Here is a 19446-nt window from a genome sequence, read left to right as displayed (position 1 = left end):
GGGAATTGCAAAAGAAACTTTTATTTTTACTTTTCACTTTTCTCAGTGGTTTAAATTATTTACAGTGAGCTGGCAGCATCCATATGGTGCTGGTTTTAGGTGCATGCAGAATGCAAGAATTATAGGGTTACAGCACCTTCTACCCCAATTTCAGAAGGCCTGGGAGGCCAGGCAGTGTGCCCCTGAAAGTACAGTGTGTGAAGCTGTGAATGTAAAGCTAAATGTACAATGGAGACCCCAGAAGTTTGGAAAAGCCAGGAATGTGGATCACCTAAGGAAAGCTGTCAGGTGGGAGCAAAACCAGTCAAAGAGAGAAGCCATGGGAGCTACAGCCAACTGAAGTACTATAGGGGTGAAGCCATGCATTCCCTTTGGAGGTCACAATTTGCCCCAGATTGCTACAGATGCTGGACATGGAACTACAGGATTTAATGTTTGCCCTGCTGAATTTTGGACTTGCTTTGGTCCCAATCTGTTGTATCCTCCTGTTTGTAACTTTTGGAATGAAAATGTTTATTTTGTGATTGTTGGAAGTGTTTAACTTTTCATTTGTATGGGGGCTTGCAGCTAAGAGTTTGCCTTATATCTCCCAAGACTTGGGACTTGGTCTTTTCAGCAGTACTGAAACTGTTAGAACTGTGGCAAATCTTGGAGATGGACTAAAATGCCTTTTGCATGAAGAGATGTGCATGAGTCTTTAGGGGGCAGAGGTAGAATATGGTAGAATTATGGTTCTAATGTAATATAACATTGATAGACTTAATATTGGTCCTTAAGGATTGTTAAACCTGTGTTATAATGTTCAAGTTGTGAAATGATAAGAATAAGCATGTCTTTGTATCTGGAAACTGGTTTAAAGAAATGTGTCTGGTTGCCAAGTTGACAAGGGGTGGATTGCAATGGTTGAAACATTGTGTCAACTTGAGAAGTCAAGAAACTTAACTAAATAACTCATCAGTTCTACATCCTAGAGTGTAGAGGACATGCCCTTACTGCTCTAGGATGTTGTTCATTGTGTCAACTTAAGAAGTTTAGAAGTTTCACTCAGTGACTCAGCAGGGAGCCAGGGTCCTCACTTTGTAAATATTGGGAGCCTGTGCAAGAGGAGAGCAGGGAGATGGTGTGAGTGCTACATATTACTATGGGCCCAAGGGCCCAGAGCCTTCATACAATATGGGGGAGGAAAAGAAGCTTGTTTTCCCCTTTTTTTGTTCTTGTTGCTCTTGCAGTCTTGGGCTGCTTTGAACTGTTGCCCTTCTGCCATGTCACCCCGCCTTGCAGCCAGCTGATTATGGACTGAAATCTCTGTAAAATGTGAGCTAAATAAACCTTTACTTCCTTAAAAAAAAATTATTTACAGTGAAAAACTGGTGATTTAACCATTTAAGATTTAATGTTACAATTAAAAATAAATATTTTGGGCTGGATGCAATGGAGATTCCACCCTTAAACTACAAATCAGTAAATGAGATTATTAGAGAAGTATAGAGTAAAGAAAAATGATATATTTCAGGAACATAATCAGCTCTAGGTTGGAAAGTACAAAGTGTTCTACTTGGCTGATATTTGAGCAAATCATTTTCTTCCATTTTATCTCACTTACTGGCAAATTATAGAGAATTGGACCAGAGAGTAACGAAGGTCTTTTGCAGTTCTTATATGCTATAAATCATGAGTCAGACTAGCCAGAAAGATCAAAATGCAGGGCAAAGGCTAAAGGAGCTGTACTGGAGAAATAAATATATCATCATTTAGCATGTAGTGAAATACTGTGTAACTCCAAAAGACCTATGCATTGTAAAAATAATACGAAAAGTACACTTTGAGACAGCTGCCCTTAAGTCTACCCATAATAAATAACTTTTTGCTCTAATAGCAGATGTAAATAATTTCAGTTTTTTACATTTTCAAGTTTTTCCACTAAATGTCCTTACCATTTTCCCATTTCTTTCTCTTTGAAACAACCCATTTTTTAAAAAGAAATGAATTCATCAGCACAAAATTGTCCAAAAAAGCGAATCACAAGAATGCACATTTATATTTCATCTTTCTCCAATTTGGTAATGCTGCTGATACTGTTGAGTCAATAGTAAACATTCCACACATTGAGTAGAACATATTTCACAACCTCAAATATCTAACGGTAAAAGTATTATCACAATTCAAGCATCCACTCACCCTTTTTTGCTTCTAAGTAGGCAATTTTCAAGTTTCAAGTGGGCTTAGTTCTAAATTATATTCTTGGTTCTAAGGGTTAAATTTAGGGCATTAGCATTTAGCTACACCGAATTTTTTTATTTTATTTTATTACTTATTTTGTGACAGGGTCTCACTAGGCTACTGAAATGACATCTGAATTTACTATCCACAACCTCCCAAGTGCTGGGATCGCAGTTGTGCACTACCATGCCTGGCCAGAATTTCATTTTTAAATCAGCTCTCTAAAACTAGAAATACAATTCTCTCCCCATAGAAAGTATTATAAGCACTATGGATCCTTAATGTAAGCTGTTAAAGTCAATGATCTTCAGGTTCTTCCCCTGCAAAATAAGGATCACAATATTTATGTTCCAAAAATGGACTAGAGGATGCTCTGAGAGAATGTTAAGTGGTCATTTCTTCTTTCCTGCCAATCCTTCTTGCCTCCCCTTTATAATAGGTTTTGACTCATTAGCTACTATTTTGAAATCAGAGGAATTTTTATGGTTATTTGTTTTTTCTACATCAAAATTATGGTATTAACTAAGGCATAAAAATGAGCTTCCCTAACTTTAATCATAGCCCAACAGCACATGAAAGATGAGTACTGTGTCAACAATGGAGAAGCAGAACAGGTCTCAGAGCTTCTGCCAGGTGCTGTGGTGATAATGACTTCTATGACTGGACACCCACAGCCATCAGGTCCTGAAGCTAGAGTCAGATTCAAAAGCCCTGGTCTACCATGGACCAGATATGGAAACTAGAATAATATATTTCACTTTCTATACTCAATTTCCTCATCTGTAAAGTGGCACAATAATAGTACCTGCCACTAAAGGCATATTGAAAGATTAAATAAAGTAAAAATACTTATCAGAGCGTCTTTTGGACACATTTCTATATTTTAAGCCTATTGATTATGATCTTGTTGCCTGTCAACTAAAAAGTTAAAAAAAAAGTAAAATATGAATATACTGCTAAATTTTGTTGTACAACATAGCAGTTACATTTGAAAAACATAATTTTTGAACAAAGTTTTGGAGGACATTTCATATTTGTAAATTCAGGACTTCGGGCTTTATGAATTCCTAGTGCACCTTGGTAAATCAGTGTAAAGGGATAAATCTCAGCTCACAAATTAGGTTCAAAAGCTGTAATTGTCCTGAGTTTTCTATAATAATTTATTATGACAGTCCCTTTCTACCATGGTGAAAGCAGAAGAATAAATTTACATAGTCCTGTAGAAGCTAGTGCTAGATGCCATGTGTTCACATAGATGCCCAGTGAGATGTGTCACTGGGTCCTCAGTCACCACTTCACGGAGGTCACCTATATATGCTGATTTTCATTTCAGCTGGCCGCTTCATGACAGGAGACTCTGCTGCTTGCATGGCTCACCAGAAATTCTCTGCTCTATTCATCCTCTCCCTGAGGGTTTGACCTGGAAGCAAAGGGCAGACTCTTTTCTCTCTGGGGTCTATCATCATCTATACTGACCTTGCTTCTCTACAGCTCATGTCCCCTGAGGTGTGGAAAATCTTGGAGAACTCTTGAGAACACAGGCATCGATGGGTTTTTTTCAACGAAAATGAAAGGAATTTAGAGAGTGTTTGTGTATGTGTGTTGCATGGTAAGACCCGAAAGAAGAGGATGGAAGAAGAAAAATATGGCCAAATTGAGATTTTCAGATTATTTCTGTGTCTATAAGTAAGAAGCTATTTTTTTTCTTTTTTATTTTATTCCTTTACCCTTTCTCTAGTTCTACTTTTTATTTGGTGTGCTAAATAATTTCTTGTTAGTATTGCTCAAAGACCATTCTGAGCCAACCTTGCATACATTTTCCTCATTTATATGCTAGCTTGTTCCTGAGCTTCCTTAGAGACATCGTTCATACCGTCGGCCCTGTCATGTCATCGATCTCAGCTTCACTCTCTTCATCATCCTCAGTGATTTCTTTTCTACAGTCGCCCTCATTTGTTCTGATTGGCAGCCTCTCTAGGTTCATTTGCCTTATCTCTCTCTTCATACTTGCATTTCTGAGCTAGTTTTTAGTTCATGAAGTTCTCTTATTTTCTAGGTCAATTTGATTTATAGTTACAACATTGTGAGAAACTATATCAAATGTTCTCTCCTATTTTATCATTTGAAGGAGGCTTATGACATTTACCTGAAATACCAAGGACAACTTGGAGATATTTCTTATTTTTGGCATTCTTTCTCCTGAGGTAGTTTTATATATGTTCAGGACTGTATCAGTTAGATGTTTGTCACTAATGAAAATACTAGAGCTAAGAACCTTAAAGAATGAAAGTTTTATTTTGTCTCACAGTCTCAGAGGGTTCAGTCCATGGTTACTTGGCTCCATTGCTTTTAGGCTCGCAGTGAGGTTGAAATATCATGACACCTTGGACCATAATATTAAGTGAAACAAACCAGAGAAGTTTCATTGCATGATCTATTTTACACGAGAAACCCAACGTACAAATAAAGAACAAAGTAAAAGGTAGATAATAAGAAATAGGAAGATGTTTCTCAAGTAGGAAGGAGATTGAGAGATGGAAGAAAGGAGGAGGGAGGGCAGGGAAAAGGGCATGAAAAAAAATTGAGATGTGTTATTAACTCCCCACAATATATATAATCATTATGTCATGCAAATGTGTACTAAGAAAAAAGAAAAACTGATAATAAAATTAATGATGGCAAAGGGCATGGTGGAATAGGATGCTCACTCATCACATCTAGGAATAGAGGAAAAGGGAAATAGCCAAAAAAGAAGAGGCCAAGAACCATGCATACCTTTCAACGGTACACCTCAGTGACCCCTCATCCGACTAGGCCCCAACTAAACCTAGTAAGCTATGAACTCATGATTCATTAGAGGCTTCATGCTGCATTAAGTTCCTCACAAGGAGTCGCTGGAGGGATGATTTGACTTCCAACCATAACAAGGATTTAGCATTTCTGTTTTGTTTTGTTTTCATTTTAAAGAAAACAAACTAGAATACTTGTGCATGGACAGGAATAGAAAGAAATAAGTCAAGCACTTAATAGATGGTGTGACCCAGATTCTATATAATCAAATGAGACAATATTGTACTTCCTCAAGCCATGCTCCTAAGCCCCCAAAACACATGATGGTCTTCTGCTTTAACATTCAATTCAACTACAGGGTCCTCAAGGGGTAGACTGCATTGTTTTGCTTATAGCCAGGTAAAAGATAAAGCTCTAAGTTATGTTTAGGTTGAAACTATCAGAAATATTCTGGAAGCCAAGCATAAAAGAGACAAATAGAGCAAGCTGTTGCTCCAAATGTCAGAAAGCATAAGGGGCTCGGGATTTAGCTCAGCAGCAAAGGGCCTGCCTAGCAAGCGCAAAGGTCATGAGTTCGATTCCTGGTACTGGAAGAAAAACAAAAAATAAAAATAAAAAACAAAAACAGAAAACATACTGACTTTTCATAAAATTTGATACAAAAGATCTGCCAAGTAAAAGAGAAAGAAAAGAAATCCTGAATTCACTGCATCTTTGCAACAAAATTAACAACTGAAAAAATTCATGAGTTGATAATTATCTTCCAAATTTTTCCTGTCTTATGACACAGTATAATTTTTGCAATTGTCACAAAATAGAAGACACATACAAACGTAGAGGTTGGGATTTTTATTTTTATAGAAATAAAACAGGAGGCTGGGGATTTAGCTCAGCGGCACAGCGCCTGCCTGGCAAGCACGAGGTCGTGAGTTTGATTCCCGGTACCAGAAAAAAACCAAAACCAAAACCAAAAAAAAAAAAAGACTAGAAATAAAAACAGGCTATAAATATAATTGTTAACAACCCAATCTCCTTGGACCTGTGGTATAAACAAACACAAGCATCATGTGAAACTTCCAAATGTGTGAAACTTCCAAATCTGTGCTTTGATTTATGACATTTTCAGTAGCACAATTAATCCCTTTTCAGCTATGGTCAGAACAGTCAAACTGGTTGTTATTTTCCCATAATCAATGCTGAATCTTTTAAAGATAGATTCAGTTATGATTTCTTATTTCTATTGTCTAAAAGGGAGGTTATAGTATCTGTTACTACATAGGAAACATCCATACCTATGGTGTTGCGTAAATATTATTGGTATGTAAACAGAAACAAAATAGGTTATCAAAAGTTAGAAAATATTTTACTTTACAAAAAAAGTTGAGTTTTTAATAATTTTACTTTTTTCGAGTTTCAAGTTTTTATAGTTAACCCTGTTGTTTATACAAATAACACACAACGCAAAAACTCATGCCTAAACTGGAAAATAGGTAAGATTTCATATTTTCCCAAGTTGGGGCTGTTCAAATTTTAACCAGGTATTTTTACTCTGCTTAGTTCTTCAGTATATTTGACTCAAAGAAAAAACCCTTCAACTTGGCCACTCACCCATACCTAAGTGAAGTTTCTGTTCATTTCTAAGGAGATTTTGAAAATAAATAGAGTATGTTAATAGTATAACTACATGACATTTTCATTGTATTAGGTATTATAAGTAATCTAGGATGATTTAAAGTATAGGAGGGAACACTTGTTGGTTATATGCAAAAGCCATGTCATTTTATATCAGAGACTTAAGCCATGTCATTTTATATGAGACTTAATTTTGGTGTCCACAGGGGACCCTGGAACCAACCTCCACCCAACCCACATATACCAAAGATTAAGGGGTGAAAGCACTACCTTGCCCTTCTATCATGCAAGAACCCTGAAAGAAGACACATCTGTGAGGTAGCATCCTCTCCAGACAAGGAATTTGCTAGCACCTTGATCGTGTACTTCCCATCCTCTGAAAATGTATAAATTTCTACTATAAAAACAGCATATGTTGAAAAATGTCTCCTTATGCTAATCTTGTGAAGCATGTTATAACAGAAGTTGAAAGTGCATTTACATGTGGGTACATGTAAGTATGTATTTATCTTGTTTGTGTATTTAATAACTAAACAGTATAAATTTTATAAAGCTTTTTGTTTTTCATATTTTTCATGGCAATAGTAGCAATATTACTTTATATTATTCTTTAATACAAAGATAAGTATAATACTATCTGCTCTCCAATTGTAAATAGTCTAATAGGAGAGACAAGTATAGCTTTATAAATAAATCAGTTACAGTCTAAGCTGAGAGTAACAGTGGAAAATATGCAAAATGCAATGATTCATACAATTTTCAGTGAAGCAATGAGGAGCAAAATAGATTCTTAAGCAGGTTATATTTTAGCTACGTGTTATAAAATAAACCTAACTTTCTACATAAATATCATAGAGTGAACTGCATATGCCAATCATGACATTCTAGAGTCTTCCCACCTGCTATCTCAGAATGTGACCTTTTTTAGAGATAAGGCCTTTATAACGTTAAAGGAATGAAGAGGGGTCATAAGGGTAGGTTCTAAGATACAACTGGGATCATTAAAAAGGGGAAAGTTGGACACACAGACAAACATACAGGGGACACAATGTGAGGAGATAGGAAAACTATGCCCATTCAAAAGCCCAGGAAAGAGACTGAAATAAATCTTTCCCTTACAGCCCTCAGAAGGAACCAGTCTGGCAGACACCCTCTTGACTTTGGACTTCTAGGATCCAGAACTGTGTGATATTAGATCTCCCTTTCCCATCTCTTCCTTTCTCTTCCCTTCCCTTCCCTTCTCTTCCCTTCCCTTCCCTTCCTTCCCTTCCCTTTCTTTTCCTTCTCTTCCCCCCTCCCCTCTCCTCCCCTCTCCTCTCTTCTCCTCTCTCCTGCTGGGAATCAAATCCAGGGCCTCATCCATACTGCACAAGCACTCTTCTACTAAGTTACATCCCCACCCCAGATATTGCATTTCTAAGCCATGAAGTTTGTGGTACTTTGGTTAACATTAAGAAACCAATATAACAGAAAAGGTAGGAAATAGAACTCTAAAATGGTATACGGATAAGCATAGTATCTGCTATATTTAGGGAATATAACTTTTTTTGTTACTATTGACCAAGAAGTAAAATTCTAAGAAAGAAAACTAGACAGGCCATCAGATGTAACACTGAATAACGTTAATTTAAATGTGAAGCTAAAGGGAAACCAAGGAGAGGTTTCCTGGCACTGAGAAACAACTCTCAAATATGCCAGCTTCTTTTTTTTCTATTTTTTATTTTAAAAATTAAAAATACTAATAAAGCAAAAGTGAAGACAAAATCAAAACAACACAAAAACAACAAAAATGATACATGACCTCAAAACAAAATGATAGGAATTAACAGTGGTTGCTACACTATATACTGTTATCTTCAATGAAGTAGCCAATTCTTTGATTTATAAATTTTAGACATTCCGTCCTTTCTGTTTGGACAGAGAACGCTTTAACTAAAGGAGCTCCGTGTTTGATTTTGCTTGGCGTAATCAGACTTACCTCCTTGTATTATAATTATTGACAGCATTCTTTTGCCCTCGCAGAGGGTCCTCCTTTGGAACATAAACTGCAGACTACACAAGCACCACACCGACAGCGCTCTCACCTGCTGCCTGACTGTGTGTCACCAGCTCAGCATGATCACATGATTGCCTTTAACTAGTTGTAACATCAAAACTGAATGACTGCTGTCTTTCAGGCATTCTTCTGCATGCTTTATAGATTTTAAAACAGCTAATGAGTCTATGAGTCTTTACAGACAAGGAAAATGAGGCATGGAGAAATGAAATACCTTTCTTAAGGTTGAACTGCTAGTGGGAGGTGTGGATGGAAATAGAGATACATAGTCCAAGAGACAGAGCTACACAGCCATGCTTACTACACTTCAAGGTAACCATTCACTGCAGTCATATAAACATTGGTATTTCTTTGGACAGTTTCTGCTTATTTTTTCAATCAACAATTGTGCTTTTAATTGACTTGATTTTCTAATAGCATTTATTTCTTCTTGAAAAAAGAATACTCTCAATCATATCTGCTTTATAGAGTTTATTTTTCTGGAGCATGCCTTCTTGAACATCCAGTCCCTGTCCTCTCTGAGATCGTAACTCTCCTCTTTCTTAGAAGTATACACCCTTGTTTTTACTTTGTTTTGTTTTCTGAACATATCTTCCATTCTGCTCAGGAAATAGTTGCTTGAAATTTCTGAGTCCTCAGAACTCTCGTATTTTAATTCCTCCCTGAAATTTAATTTGAACATTCAATCCAGGCGTGGTGGCACACACCTGTAATCCCAGTACCCAGGGTGCTGAGGCAGGAGGATCGTTGTGAGTTTGAGACCATCCTGGGCTACAAAGTGAGCTCAAGGCCAGCCCGAACTGCATAGCAAGACCCTGTCTCAAAAGAGAAAAAATAAATAAATAAATAAAATAACTTGAACATTCCAACTCAATAAAATACCATGGCTTAAAAATAAATTTACATCAAAGTTTTGAAGACAATGTCGTGTTTCAAAGTATCTATAATTATTGTGACATATTTGGTGCCATTTCCATCGCCGTTCTTCTGTCTGTGACCTGGCTCATACTTTCTCTGAAATACAGCACTGTCCTGTGCTATGAATGCGCTCTTGTTAACTTTGCCTGGCACTGATGGAACTTTCTAATCACTGCTGTTGCTTTCTCGAGAATATTCTACTGTGATTGCTTTGTTAATTCTCTTCTTTCAATATTCGCTTTCCTCCTGTTACATGAAAAAACTTCCACATTTATCTCCTACATTTATTTTTTTTTGTTTCTACTGAGCATTTTTACTTACTTTGGTTGTTTACTGAAATATTTATTTGAATTTATTCTATTGATTCTATTGATTTTTGATTGAAAATTCTATTGATTTTAAAATAAACTCTGCTATGACTTTTTCTGTCTTAGTTTACTTCTTTTGATTTTTTATTGAACACTATTCTTGTATAGGTGTTATATATATGGTTGCCTTAAAACCTTCACTATGTTTTTAGGGTTTTCTTCATTTTTTTTTTTTTTTTTGTTTGTTTGTTTGTTTGTTTTTCTCCGGTACCGGGAACCGAACTCACGACCTTGTGCTTGCCAGGCAGGTGCTTTGCCGCTGAGCTAAATCCCCAGCCCGGGTTTTCTTTATTGCCTGCTGCATTATTTACACCCCTGATTTGTTTTTATTCTGTTCTCTTTTAGTCCCTAGTTTTAAGGTAGAAGTATTTATGTCATTATCCACAATTGTTTGTTCACTGGTATAAGAACGAGTCATTTAACAAGCAACTTATTATTTCAGACTAGGAATTTTTCACTAGAAGATTTCATCTCTGAGTTTGTTGTGCAGCTGACCTCACTTTGAGGTCTGTAAATTTGGAAGACCTTTCTCAGGGATGTTTCCGGACTTCCTAGGAATTCTCTAGAGCTCTCTCTGTGATAGAGAGGCCAGACCGCTGCTGGTCTGTGAAAATGCTGGGAAGAGAAGGAGCCGATGCTCTCCTCACCTTAGTTAAGAACTCTAACTTAATTCTGCCCCTGACTCCAACTCCCAGCTCACTGTAAACAACTTTGCAGAATCGTAAGTGTCTAAACTCTAGTTGAGGAGGAATTATCTAAGCGTTACTACTTTGTGTATTCCTTACACAGAATTTCAGTCTACAGTCCTAATACCTTACCCAGTACCTCTTCCTCACCATATCTGTAACTCGTGCTTTCAAACTGAAGCCTCTTTCAGAATTCCAGATAGCTTTTCCCAGTGCGCTCTTTCTGTACACTGAAATGTGTTTATTGTACACAGCTCTGAAGGGTGATCAAGGGAAAGCATCCACACGTTGGGTGTCTGGCAAGGGATCTTCTGTGAAGGGACCTTCTGCATCCTTGTGTGGTGGAATGTAAGGAAGACTCCCTCAAGCCCCTTTTGAGTGGATGCTTTTACCCTTCTAAATTCCCTACTTCTTAAGCCTGCCCAAATGAGTATAGGTTTTAATGCACATTTAAAAGGGCACAAACATTTAGACCAAACCTTGCTCCTTAGAGCTTCTTAAACTATTTTAACAATACATCTGTTTTCCATGTGTCAATATTATGTGGAACTCTTTTATCATTTGGTGTCCTCATAGTGAAGACAGACCATAATATGAGAATCATTTCTTTGCTATAACGTCAAGAACGGATTCGAGGACAATGAGACTGAGCGCATACAAAGTAAGTTGTGACAGTCATTTGTAGATAGGGTGTGGAGATATGTTTGCTTCTCGTGTGGGAATGTGGACAGAGTCAGTTTCAAAGATATTTAGGAGTAAAATTTACTGAAAATTGTGACTCACAAGATATGATGAATGAAGGAAAATAAGACTGATAATAATGATATCAGCCTTACATAAGAATAAAGCTGTTTCTACAAAAGAAAAGATGAAAAGTGATTTGTAATATCAATAAATTTGGGAAGTCATAATTATATTAGTATTCATATTATTAATCAGAAAAATTTTTCCATGTTTTTTCATTTTTTATTTTAAAGAAAAAAACTTTCAAAACAAGATAATGGGAGGGTAACAATGGTTAATACATTTTGTATTATTATCTTTAAATTAGTTACTCAGAGTACAAAATGTAGGTATTTAATTGTCCAAGCAATATTAGCACAAAACTTTCTTTTCAATGAACTAAAAGAAACAAGTAGTATAATTCTAACTACTATATATAATATATAAATTAATTTTTTGCTTTTCCCTTGCTTCTTTTCTCCTTTCCCCCATCCCAATTTCTCTTTCTTTTTGAACAGTTTCTTCCCACTTTATGATATCTATTGTACATTTTGGATCTTATCTACCAAGTCCATCTAGACCCAGGTTATTGCTAGACAATAAGCATTTTAAAAGATTAATAACTCTTGTCTTGGAGAAGCTTATAACTTAGTAGATTCAATAAGAATTTAAGTGTTTTGACTTCCAGTGAATTAAAAGCCAACAAAATATATGAATACCAATGGGAAGCACTATACAGTATTCCGGTATCATTAATATAGCATAAAGTAAGAAGACACAATGAGGAATTAGGGTAGATACTATCTAAAGGTAACCAGGATAAGCTTGTGAAGGAACCAGTGAGATGTCATTTATGCTGTGTCCCACAGGACCCTCACTGGGGAGAGGAGGAAGTATGCAGAGGAAGAAACTGATAACTGTGAGTGTGGGATCGAGGCACTGGAGGCTGCAGCAAAGTGAATAGAAATGTGGTGAGAACTGCAATAGAAATAGCAGATTGGGTCCCCCAAATCATTCCCTCTTTCTTCCTTTTAAAATAAGACATCTCAGTTTTGTTTGCACCCGTGATTTCTCATCTAAGCACTATGTTTCCCAGTGTCTCTTTCTGCTGAGTATGATCATGGAGCGAGGGCTTTATCCAGAGGTCAGGTATTAGAAATATGTGCGTCTTTATTGTACATTCTTTAATTTAAAAAAAGAAACAAAAGCAATATTTTGCCCTCATTCTCTGCCTTCCTTCTGTGGTCTGAAAGTTCTACATAGTAGTAGTGAGCCAGCTTCAAATATGTAAACAAAGACAGCCTTGCACATGACAGCAGAATTACAAGGTAGAAAGATCTTGGGTCCCTTGAGGACCCTGTTGAACATTGCTGTCTGCCACCTTCGAACACCCACTTCTACACAGCTATGGGAGGATCTGGGATCTGTTTTTTCTCAACAGCTTACCGAGTAACTAATGCAGGTGAATTAATGTGTAACTGGAAGAACAGGTGTTGTAATCAGAGAGTAGTATATGAAGTACTGTGACTTCACACATAATGTGATTCTGTGGGTCAAATGGCTCAGGATGGGAACATAGTAGTTGGTTGTGGAAAGAATGTAAAGATAAATAGAGTAGCTGAACATGGTGACACATGCTTGTAATCCCAGTATTTGGGAGGCTGAGGCAGGAGGATCACTGTGAGTTTGAGGGCTATATAGAAAGTTCAGGACCAGGGCCAGCCTGAACTACAAAATGAGACCCTGTCTCAAAAAAAAAAAAAAAAGATAAATAGAGTAAATGATGAAAATAAAACATGAATTTAGCAAGTCTACTAGCTGTCTATGTAGTCACTGAAATCACCTGGATGAGAAAAGCATGAGAATGGCCAAATAAAAATGATCACCACCATGACAGAGTTCTCAATAATGTAAGAAAACCTCCAACGTAATAAGAAATGAGGACAGGGTAGAAAAGAGATTGCTACAGCTGATTGCTATGAGCCTCGGCGTCCCAGGTATATTTGTCTAGAGAGTGGGAGACTGACCTTACATAAGCAGTAAGACAGGCTACTGGTGATTCTAGTTCAGATGCACTCAGTAATTTTGGAAGTTGTTTAATATCTCTAGTTCAAAGGTCTCTAACCTGTAAAAGGAGGAAATTGTATTATACTATTCTTCGTTTCCTAACAGCACTAATATTTTATGATTTGTAACTTAGAACTGAATATAAAATTCTTCATTCTACTAACATGCCCATCTTCTTTGAGCTTTCAAGTGAAAATGTTCCTGCGCCGTTAATGAAACATAAACCCAAGGCTGGCGCCTCTTGGGAAGAGTGATGAGATGGTACATAAACAAGTCACTTCCCTCCTCTCTCCAGCAGAGATGCTCAACTTCACATTTTGTTCCCCTTGTGTCTGTGAGCTGTAGTTCGCAGCTGTGTGAGCTGATTCCCAATTACCGTGATTTGTGGGAAAATCGGAGCCCAGAATTAGGTGAGACCGGCGGGAGGAGGGCGGCTCAGGCCTGTCGCACAGCGTTTCAGCGACCTCTTTCTGACCTGTGCTGCTTTCATTATCCAGACGCGACTGGAGAGTGGTTGCTTATACAATAGCATTTCAGCTTCTTCAGCTGTTTGGATGTTTTCTCTTTTTCTGTTTTAATTTCAGTAATTATCTATTTTGAATAAGTACATTATTGCCAATCATCTTGTGTGTTCGTTCCACGTAAGTGTACATCCGCATGCATACAACATTATCATTTTTAATTTTCCAAGCTTTTAAATGCTCCAGTTATAATTTTGATAAATACAACGATGATTAACACTGCTAATGAGTCCCAAGCCTTTGTTTTGGCCTCGCTTGCCTTTGGCAGTGATACTTTGCCGCTCTCTAAACTCCCTCCACCTCCCGGCCCTTATTCTTTGCTTTCTGGCTTCACTTCCTTTTCTGGGCTTGACCCAGCTAAGCTGAGTGAAGAGCTTTTGCTCCACACACCCCTTGTTCACTACACTGAGATTCGTATTCCATCTCCAAGACAAATAGCAGCCCAGGACAGAATTGGAATCAATCGCTAAAGTAAAGTAGTCCATTGGATTGAATTTGCCCCTCATAATCATGGAAGAGAACCCTTTCAGATCCATTTTCTGATGCCTTCTGTTTTTTTAAAGAGACCATTAAGGGTCACTGTGTCACATGCATCATTATGAAATCTCTGAAGTCAGGCTTCCCTGTACCCCCGACCTCCCTAGTTCTCTCATAACTTTCCATGGACACATAATGGTCTACGAGGTTAACATTCATGTTTTAATTTGAGAGGAAGAACGGTTGTTTGAGGAAGAGATGTTGATGAGAAATTGTTTACTTTTTTCAAATTTTGTCCTCCAGTTTTTATTTTGAATGTTACTTTTTCTTTTAAGGGGATGATGTTGTAAGCTACTGTAGCAGAACTTATACTCTTACCCACCAGATGAGGGTAAGACTCTCAACAGTTTGTTTGTGGTATCTGTGCAGCTTCTTCTAGCACTTATTACAATGGTAAATTAATCATCTAGAGTTATTTATTAAAAGTGAAATCCAGGGGCTGGGGATTTAACTCAGCGGCAAAAGCGCCTGCCTGGCAAGCGCAAGATCGTGAGTTCGGTTCCCGGTACCAGAGAAAAACCAAAAAAAAAACTAAAAGTGAAATCCATTATTTATTATTCTCTATACTTATTTATTAAAAGTAAGAAGTCCAAATACTTCAAAACATAGCTCCACCCTCACCCTCAGTTAGCTTGCAGTCTTCATCGGTGCTGGGAACGTACAGTAATACCTTGGTTCATGCGTGCTTCTGCTTGTCACTAATTCAGTTCACAAACAGAAGCATTTGGCAAAATGTTGCTTTTTTCCCAAACTCCACGTCGTCAGGTGATGCACTTGACTGCAGCCATCTTCCCCAGCACTATGAATGAATTAATTTTGTGAACCAAGGCATCGCTCTATTTGCATTTTTCACCACTGTACTATGACATGCAATTACCAGATGTAAAAAATAAGTATATTAGAATAATTTGAGTAATATTGTTCAGATTTTTTAAAGTGTTCATGTCTGCAAGGTCTACAGTTTTGAACACATGCTGCAAAAAAATGATGGCATGAAAATAGCAACAGTTCTACTGTGTCTCTTCAATAAGGTTTGAAAAAGAATCATATTTTATTCCTTATCCTGGGTAATTGCTATGCTACCTCTATCTACACTAGTAATTTTCAAAATATCAGGAAAGAACTTACCATACAAAGTGCAAACATTAAGAATGTAATTTCCTCTTTCTCTGTTAACTTAGCAAGCACTCATGGAGCCTCACAAGTAACAATTATCTCTATATTCTAAACATGTGGGATTGCAGTTAGGAGATTTACAGTTAACAGCATGCCCTGTAAACCAAGGTTAACTAGAAAATGCGATATTAAAGTGTCACTGAGTATAATCCGTCAAATACCTCTCATATATTCTGCTCTATATTAGCAATCATCAAGTATTTATTGCAATTTTCCCCTCTGAATTACCATATTGGTAGCAGGTCAGATGTGCTAAATAAATGGATGTGACTTAAGCAGGATCTATTTTAAGACCTATCATGCTTTTATTTTTTCTAAACTATGGTATTAATACCAATGTTTTTTCTCATTGCATATATTGATCTCATTGGCATTTCTCATATAAATATGAAATATAATGATTTCCTTGCATTTCAAATCAAGTCAGATGAAGGACATTCCTATTAGACACCAAAACCATACATGGATGTTTTAATAAAGAGTTGTGTCCAAGACAAACTTTCAGCCCAAGCTGATGCCATTTGAAGAAGAAATTTCCAGAGAGACACTGATGGCTACTTTGATGTGGTTCTTCCTGTTACAACATTTTATTCAGGCCTACATTCACACTTCAGTGTGATGTAATTGTTCTAGATTAGAGTACTTGGAATTGTAGGCTTGCCTGCAGTTCTGGCAAAACTGAGTCTCTAAGATGGATACCTCACTCTAACAAATTCACAATTTTTGCCATTTGGCCATTTAGTACCTAGTATTTCTTTTACCTGAAAGGTTATTCAAAACTAAACTTTTATTAATGTTGTTAATAAAACTTTTATTAACATTGTCTCCTTTCTTTTTCTGATATCCAACCAGACATAGTTCTCGATTTCCCTTCCCCCACCAGTCCTATTGTCTTGGCACATCTGTGCTCATGAATTACCAAATGCTGCCCCTTATAAGAAGTCCAAACACTTCAAAACATAGCTCCACCCTCAGCCACATCCTACCGACTTTAACCTCTCTACGCCGCATAACTTCTACTTTTCTAGACAGAGTCACTGTTCAGTCATTTTTTTGTAATCCCGTTTTTTTTGTGTGAGGTATTTTGGACGTTGAACCCTGGGCCTCAGGCACTCTTAACAAGTGCTCCAACACTGAACTACACCCCCAGCTTGGTCTGTTTATTCTTATCCTTTGTACTCAATACGCCATCCGGCTGTCAACAGCCTTGTGTCTTCCTCATCCCTCAAGACAAAGTTCAGATCTCATCTTGTGGAACAAATGTTCTATTTCTCCTCCACCCTGACCTCTGCTCAGAAGCTGAAGGGTCCTTTGACCTCTCGCTGTCGGTTATGTTGGCCACATGGAAGCCTCAGCATGACACAAGAAGTAAAGAGATATGAGCCTGAGACTACTGTATTTGCTCCTCCTGTCCCTTCTTGTAAGGGACCTTGACCTGCCTTCCTCACCACAGGCAGCCTTTTCACAGAACTCCTGTCCTCCACCTTCCAAGAATTACTCCATTCCGGAGCCCTTCAGATGGTAATGTGGTTGCTGTTAGTGCTGTGGTAATGTACCACCTCTGAGGCTTCCGTATACCCTGACCACACTTTTGTAACAGGCTTCTTTACTGTACCTTTTGGAAATTACCTGTTGCCTGTTAGGGTCCTAATCGACACCTATGCTTTCCAGGAAGCCTTAGCAAATGACTCTGACTCACTCTGAGCTGACGTGATAGACCTCTCTCACGCCAAACTGGCTTTATAATCTGTCCACACAGTATTTGACATTTCTCTTTGGGAACATGGAAGCCCAATTCTCCTCGTTTTGCCTGTGGGTCATGGAGAATGGTGGAAATATTAGAATGTGACTCCCTAAACTGGCTCACAAAAGGCACAGTGACCTCCTGCTTGTTCTGTTCCAGGGAAGTCCATTTCTAGTCCACACACAGCAGTGCTAGCTGGGGCCACAGGGAAAGGAGGTGCGACCTCCTAACAATACACACATGTGGGGAAAGGACTGTGATTGCTAATGGATTGATTACTGATGGTCGGCTTATGATCTGCAGATCTGAACTGAGTGCATGTGGTGCTGGGTGTGGAAGGCTTGCCCGAGGATTGGTACCACCAGCTGAGAGGCAGAAATGGAAAAGGATAATGAATTTCTTGTCTTAGTCTTAGTTACATTCTTGGTTCTAATAAAAGGCGATTGAGATGAATAATAGAGGTGGCAGCCCAAGAGACTGTAAGCCTCCTGACCCCAGGCTTTTAACCATGACCAAATTATTGGGGGTGTCTCCCAAGAAATCATGGAGAGCACTGGGGGCTCCTTATTAATGAACAAAGGTTGGCCACCACTTTATTCACCAATTGGAGTCCTTCCCAACAATTTGTCTGCTCAGGGATTATAGTTAAACATCTTTATTTAAATATCTTCATTCAGACCAGCTGGTAATTTAGGTGAAAGCATGCCTTTAAATTTACAACCCAATTGTATCATGAAAAAAACTTTGTTGAGCTCAAAGATAAAGGAGAACAGCTGTTCACAAAATGACCAACAACATGAAAGCAAGTACACAGAACAAACTAACATTTACACAAAATCAGAGGGCACTCAAACATACCTTTAACCAAATTATATTACAGTAATTCTATAACAATTTTGAAACTTTATAATTTAACTATCTGTCATTATAAATGGTCCCCATGTATCATGTGGACCAGGGAGCTATCTAAATTTATTAGCATAAATTGGTACAGGCATATACACCTGGTTCTATAAAGTCAATGCATACCCTAGCGGCTATGACAGCCAACATGGCTGAAAATATATTACCAGCCATAAATATTTTCCAGTGGAATGCAGCAGCTTCTCAACATCATGGGTTACTTTCTTAAGTTGTCCCTAAGTTGGGGGTTGTGCTTTCTGAATGTTCTTGATTATTATCTAAGGCTGGTGCTATAGTAGTAGCATCACTCTCATTTTTTCCACTGGAGGATTCAGATCAAATCTGACTCTTTTGTGGCTCATGTCCAGGTTTAATTCTTCTAGCAGGTAACCACACTTTATCTCCTGGGTCTGTAATGACCCAAGCAAATCCTCTTCCCCAAATTTGAACAACATCTCTTTCCCATTTTCCAGTGTGAACATCTTTCCAAAAGATAGGTTGCCATATTGGTTCTGGTGATCCTTTAGTAACAGTGGCCCAAAATTTTTCTGCTGCTGTAGTAGATGAATCTTTACTAATATCCAAAAAATTTAAAGTGAATAAAGCTTTATGTAATGTTTGATGTGATGAGCGTCTATCCCTAATTCCCCCTTTTGTTGGTTTGCTTGTGGGAAGAAGTAGTTTGACTTCAAAAGGGATTAGAGTATAAATAGGAGGAATAGACTCTGACTATAAAGATGAAATTCAGGTTATGATGAAAGCTTTACAATCATATCAAATTGAAGCAGGAGAGCATATAGCCCAATGATTGCTTCTTCCATATGTAAAATGTTGTGCCACTCCCATAGAGCATGTGGAAGGTTTTGGAAGTACTGGAAGAAGAATTTTTTGGCAAACCTCTATAAGAGATAAAAGACCAAGTTACAACTGAAAATAGATGGAAAAGCTTTTAAGGGGTTGTTAGACACAGGAGCAGATGTAACTATAATTTCCTGGCAACATTGGCCTAAATTATGGCCTACCATGAAAGTGCCTACAGCTTTCTCTGGTGTTGGAACAAAGACAGATGTTCACCAAAGCATTAACATTCTTTGGATTTCTGGTC

This window comes from Chinchilla lanigera, unplaced genomic scaffold, assembly GCF_000276665.1.
Source record: "Chinchilla lanigera isolate Chin_1 unplaced genomic scaffold, ChiLan1.0 scaffold00026, whole genome shotgun sequence".
NCBI lineage: Eukaryota > Metazoa > Chordata > Mammalia > Rodentia > Chinchillidae > Chinchilla > Chinchilla lanigera.
Note: the sequence above shows the minus strand (reverse complement) of the source record.